Below are 5,951 nucleotides of genomic sequence, written 5' to 3' on the forward strand. Positions count from 1 at the left end.
TTGGGTAGCTTATTTTCAAGGTCCTTGTCTTTACAAAGGCAATGATGTTTTTAATTTAACTGCAAGGAGAAGCCCCCAGGGTATACAGTTTTACTTGGTTGTGTGCAGGAAAGATCGAATTACGAGTCAGGGTGAACAGAAAATGCTGTTAAGACATTTTTCAAGTGATGCGTCAGCTGCACTGGAGCCAGCAGTCTGCGAGACATTAAGGATTTGGTAACACGCCTTTTTAATAATGCCATTGGTGGATCAGTTAAGTCCAGAACCACATTATGCCCATTAAAGACATAAAAGGCATGTTACCAAAACCGAAAGGGCGCATTTGCAATCGGGAATGTCTTTTTTTTTGGATACTTGACCGAAATTTACAAAGAAAATGTCCTGGCAAACGCAATTTAACGGAAAGCTGCAGAGTAAGCTTATATTAAACATGGGACATTCAACCCCGAGGCTCTTCTGTCGGTATCAAGACTTCCGACACTGCAGAAGTAAGTTGAGGATTATAAACAACAGTCAGTGCTTTAAAAACAAAGAGATTAGGGATAAAAGGCTGACTCTGAACATCCGGTGGTAATGATCGAGGCTAAACATGGGAACAAAGAGATTTGAACAGGAATGGTAAAGCAAAGTGAGGGAGACCTCGGAGTAGCGAAGAACCTGTGTTGGGAAGATTAGCAGAGCCTGGAGACAGTGAGGGTCCCAGGTCCCAGGTCCAGGTCTCACAGGGAGGTTTCTGTCAGTTTCACACAGCCGAATCTGCAGCTTTTTGTTCTGCAGTCGCGTCGAAGCGAGGAGACAACAAAAAGATACGAAGCCACGGCAATGCATTCATAATTTCACCAACAGTATGAAAAAAGACCGAAACTTACTGAACAGCAATTGCAAGGCAGTTCCCATTGAAAACAGCTCCTTGTAGTGACTGCGATCACGCGATAAGGAGGAAACAACATCCACACTTACCCCGCCTTGTATTTTTATTCCGCTACTTCTGACCTGAAATAATCATTGTCCAATTGGCCGCACTCAATCTGTTGGTCTGGACAATGTCTATCGCTGGCCAATGAAACATAGAGGGCCAACATAATCCACCATGAACACTAGTCTTTGTCATAACGTGTACGAGGTATTTGATGATCGAAAGCTGCTCGCGTATAACGCTACCGAACTTCCCACTAACGCCCCCACGTCTGATGGGATGTGGGCGTCGCTGGCAGGGCCATCATTTATTGCCCATCCCTAATTGCCCTTGAGAAGGTTGGTGGTGAGCTGCCTTCTTGAACAACTAAGTGGCTGGCTGGGCCATTTCAGAGGGCGATTAAGAATCAACCACATTACTGTGGGTCTGGAGTCACATATAGGCCAGACCAGGTAAGGAGGGCAGGTTTCCTAAAGGCATTAGTGAACCAGATGGGTTGATTATGACAATCAGGTAGTTTCATAGCCACCATTATTGAAACTAGATTTTTTTTTAATTAATAAATTCCCCAGCTGCCGTGATAGGATTTGAACTCATGACTCCAGAATATTAATCACACCTTCTGGATTACTAGTCCAGTAACATAGCCACTATGCTACAGTACCCTACTGTAACATAATAACCAGGCGTGGAAGTCATTAATGTTTCATGGATTAGAAATGATGTGAGTAACAACTCAGGTGATTCCCAGTGAAATAAATATTCAAGAAAAGGGGCTTTATTCCTATAAACAATATTTTTCTGTGATTGAGACATCCCATAACTTTTCTTTCAACAGATTTTTTTTGTGTTTTCTCAGTGCATCTTATCAAGATGGATAAGTGTTTTCTAAAATGTTTTGCGTGGCCAGATGTCATTGAGTGGAAAGTCTAAGCTGCCTATTTTTGAGTGACCAATAAGGTCTCATCCCCAGTGTCATCTACAGAAAAACAATGCTGCAAGTGCCCCCAGATGAGAAGGCACATCTAATAGAATAATTTAAACAAAGTCTAATTTGAACCAAAAAGGAAACTAAATCCTAATATTGAATAAAAACAGAAAATGCTGGAGAAGCTCAGCAAATCAGGCAGCATCTGTGGAGAAAGAAGCAGAGTTAATGTTTCAGGTTGAAGACCTTTTGTCAGAACTGGAAGATGTTAAAGAGTTAAAGGGCGCTAAATTGAGCCATGTAGCGCCCGTTCTTTCGGCGCTACGTGGCCTCCCGAAGTGCCAAGATGGCGTCTTGGCTGCGCACGCACGTTTCTAGCATGACGTGCAACGGACGCCATCTTGGTATAGGTGTTAGCACAGGTGCAGCTAACGAACGCCAGAGGCATGTAAAGTAAGGAGAAAATGGATACAAACAGTGTGCAACGTAGAGTGCAAATCAGGCTCAAAACAAGACAAAGGGGCATGACGTGATATTAATCCCCAGGTCAAAGGAGTGAGACTGACTCCACTTGAAGGGGAACGTTCCCTGGATTGCTCTACATTTAATGGCCTGCGCCATTCTGCCTCCATGAATGTCAAAGTGAACCGTGGGAAAATCTCAATGCCTGTTCTATTTTAGAGACAAAGTGATTAGTTAATTACCATGGACATTTTCCCACACCAAATTCCATGTCTATTATATTGGAACAGCTCTGCATGAACTCTAGAGACCCGACAGGTCTGGTTTAGTTTAACAGATTTTTAAAAATGTATTCTCGGGATGTGACTATCACTGGCAAGGACTAAAAGTACTCAGGAGTTTGGTGGGAGCCATCAAAGGGCATTTTGAAAACTGGGGAGATGCAGAAGGTCTGGGAGAACAGAGTTGGGGCACCTTGGTTTGTTGTCAACTGCGACGGATTGGAGACAATAGATGGGTTAGTAGTGTGCAGCACTGAGGGAGACTGGAGAGTGAATGGAAGTGAGCTGGGATATGGAAGTACAGGGCCAGGTACACTGGAGGCATAGATGGGAACGGGAATCATTAAGGGGATTTGGAGCACTGAGGGAGACTATAGGCTCTGCAAGCATGAGAGGAGAGTGGATAAGGAGGCAGGTGAGGCCTGGGGATTAATCTGGGGATTAATATCACGTCATGCCCCTTTGTCTTGTTTTGAGCCTGATTTGCACTCTACGTTGCACACTGTTTGTATCCATTTTCTCCTTACTTTACATGCCCCTGGCGTTCGTTAGCTGCCCCTGTGCTAACACCTATACCAAGATGGCGTCCGTCGCACGTCATGCTAGAAACGTGCGTGCGCAGCCAAGACGCCATCTTGGCACTTCGGGAGGCCACGTAGCGCTGAAAGAACGGGCGCGACATGGCTCAATTTAGCGCCCTTTAACTCTTTAACATCTTCCAGTTAAGAGGAAAGTTGGGGTGTGGGGTTGGAGGCTGTCCATGACATGTGGTTGGGCTCCAAAAATAGACTCAGGTCCCATCTGATGTCCTAGGTCTGAGAGACCCAGGAATGAAGCATGAGCTGATGGATAAAACTGCCCACAATTCAACACAAATTGGCAATCTTATTCAGAGAGGGCACAAGGGTGGGTGGTGTGGGAAATGATAAAATGTATTTTGGTGCAATAACAAGATGGGGTTTAGACATATTCTGCCGAATCCTGGCAATGGATTAGGAAATTCCCAGCAATTGTTTAGACTGAGTAATGGAAGCTGTCCACTGCATTTGCCAAGTTATACTGGCCACAGAAGTGTTTGATGCTAACTCTGGGCATCTTGATAAGCACAAAAAAAACCTTCCAAATGTTAATTAAAATAAATCTGTGCAGTTCTCCCGCCTCCCCCCTCCGATGGCTTTGTGAGAGATGTACCATTTGATATGTTATTGAGATTGACAAACCATGAAGGTCTTTGTTTGATCCTTGGGCTGTTCTGAGGCAGTAGTGTGTGTGTTTGTCACAGTTGCCTTCAGCTCCTCTGGACTAAGGAAATGAAAACAAAATCAGTCAACGTCCCCACTCCTGATTGCTATCAAGCTTTCGCTGGTTGGCTCAATGGGTAAGTATGACCTTGACTTTAATAGATTTAGAAGATAACAGGTGCGATGCCTTATATGTTCAAATATCTTTCAACAACAAAAGCAATGTGAAATTTAACCTAAAGTCGTTGTTTTTGTGTGTGTGTGTGTGTGTGTGTGTGGTTGCTGGTGCAGGAGCTGGCCAGGCCCATGGTCAAACAGGCCTCTGACACTCGCCATCTAGACTCACATATGAAGAAATGATGACTTGGGTGAGGTAAAAGAAGACTGCCTGCTCCATGGAATTGTACTCCAACACGAATCAACGCCTTCAGGAAAGAAAAGGAAAAACTAAAACCTGAAGGGAACATTTAATTGCTATACGGGTGCACCTTTGTGAAAATCCCAGTAATGGACAATGCTACCTGCATTTAGAAACTTACTGTAAGTCACTCAGGCAGAAAAACCAGAGGGACAAGAAGTGTGGGTTTAGAGGTTGCAGCTTGTTTGATGGTGAAATTTACAAAACTCAACACAAAACAAACATCATATTCAAGGTTTGAAATGCTGTTAAATACTTAATGTCAAATCTACACCAAGCAGGACTCTTTAAATTTAAATGTTGAAGGAATAAATCTAGGTTTGTGTGGCAGAATGCACAAGAATATTATACTTATATACCTAACTTTTTTTTTTATTCATTCATGGGAGCTATCAGCTTGTGTACTGCTGTATTCATTCAAGTGGAAAATATGCCTAATGCAAAGTATATGCTTGAACAGCAGTACAAGCAAATACAGCAAACCTGATTTATGTTACTCTTTGTGTAAGGGTGATAAAACATCTTCTCTACAGCAGATTTGGCAGAAAGCGCTGCATTTTAACAGATGATAACTAGAGACTAGCATCTCAAAACTTATAAAATTTCCAAGGTTAACTGAGTAACCTTTCTAGTTTCAAAATATTTCCCTGAAAGCTTTTTTTATTTGGGTAGAATAATATTTTATTTTCATTCAAAGAACTTAAAAAAAATCACTATACAGCACCACTGCCCACTTAATTGTTGGAAGTTGAGACCTTTATGCAATTAAGCAGTTTTCATCGATATATGAATGGAGATGGCTTGTCTGAGGATGAACATTTCTATTTCTGTATTTGATCTGCCATTTCTATCTATATATTAAAATTGATATGTCCTGTCACCTTTCCGATAAAAAGCCCTATGTCAACAATCCCAATGCTCCTGTCCTGCTTCCCTCCTGTCCCCTCCCTGTCTCCCACCTCTCTTTCCCCTTCTCAGCCTCCTCCCTCCCTGACTCCCTTTACCTTGTCCCTACCCCATCATTCCCTACAAACCTTGCCATCTTCCTCCTCACCTTCCCTTTTTGCCTTTATCCTTCCCCCTCCTCTCTCCCCGTCCCCTTTCTCTCCCATCCTCTCTCCATATCTCTCCCTCCCCTCTTGCCATTTTTGTCACCCTCTCCCTTCTCCTTCCTTGGCCCATTTATCCCTCTGCCCTCTAACTCTGCTTTACCTAAAGACTGTATTTGATCTTGACTCCCCACGTGCAATGCCACGGGTGATCAACTATAACATACATAGAAACCTGACTAAGCTGAAACTCATGTCAAATCCAAATCTAACAGCCTGCACATCCTGAATCCTGTTCAATTGAGTGTCAGAGCAAATTTACATAGCTGTTATTTAGAACAGGTAAAACAATGATTAAATAAATGGATAACGACATGGAAATCAATCGAAGGCCAATGTTCTATGCAAATATACATCCATTGCAATAAATACTGAAGTTTTCCTATTTGTGTTTTTTTTTAAATCTATGATACGATCCCCTGACAGTTCAGTGAGTTTATCCTGTCAGTAGCTGACCATACGCACCGAGAAGGTTCCATGTTGAATCAGAGATCTGCGCCAAGTTAGCCGATCCCAGCTGGAGCAGCAGTAGGGCACTTACAATTGCACCTGTACCGAAGTTAGGGAGGGAAATATTGGGCCAGCGTTTCACTCTG

General features: G+C 43.0%; 1 long non-coding RNA gene across 1 annotated transcript; it reads left to right on the forward strand.

The window, feature by feature from the left end:
* Window positions 1–275: 275 nt before the first annotated feature.
* On the forward strand, window positions 276–5,721 carry LOC137301511 (uncharacterized). The gene is made up of 3 exons (XR_010958304.1): window positions 276–1,368; window positions 3,870–3,965; window positions 4,120–5,721. It is a non-coding gene; the product is annotated as an uncharacterized lncRNA (long non-coding RNA).
* Window positions 5,722–5,951: the final 230 nt, after the last annotated feature.

This window comes from Heptranchias perlo, chromosome 33 (assembly GCF_035084215.1).
Source record: "Heptranchias perlo isolate sHepPer1 chromosome 33, sHepPer1.hap1, whole genome shotgun sequence".
In the NCBI taxonomy this organism is placed as follows: Eukaryota; Metazoa; Chordata; class Chondrichthyes; order Hexanchiformes; family Hexanchidae; genus Heptranchias; species Heptranchias perlo.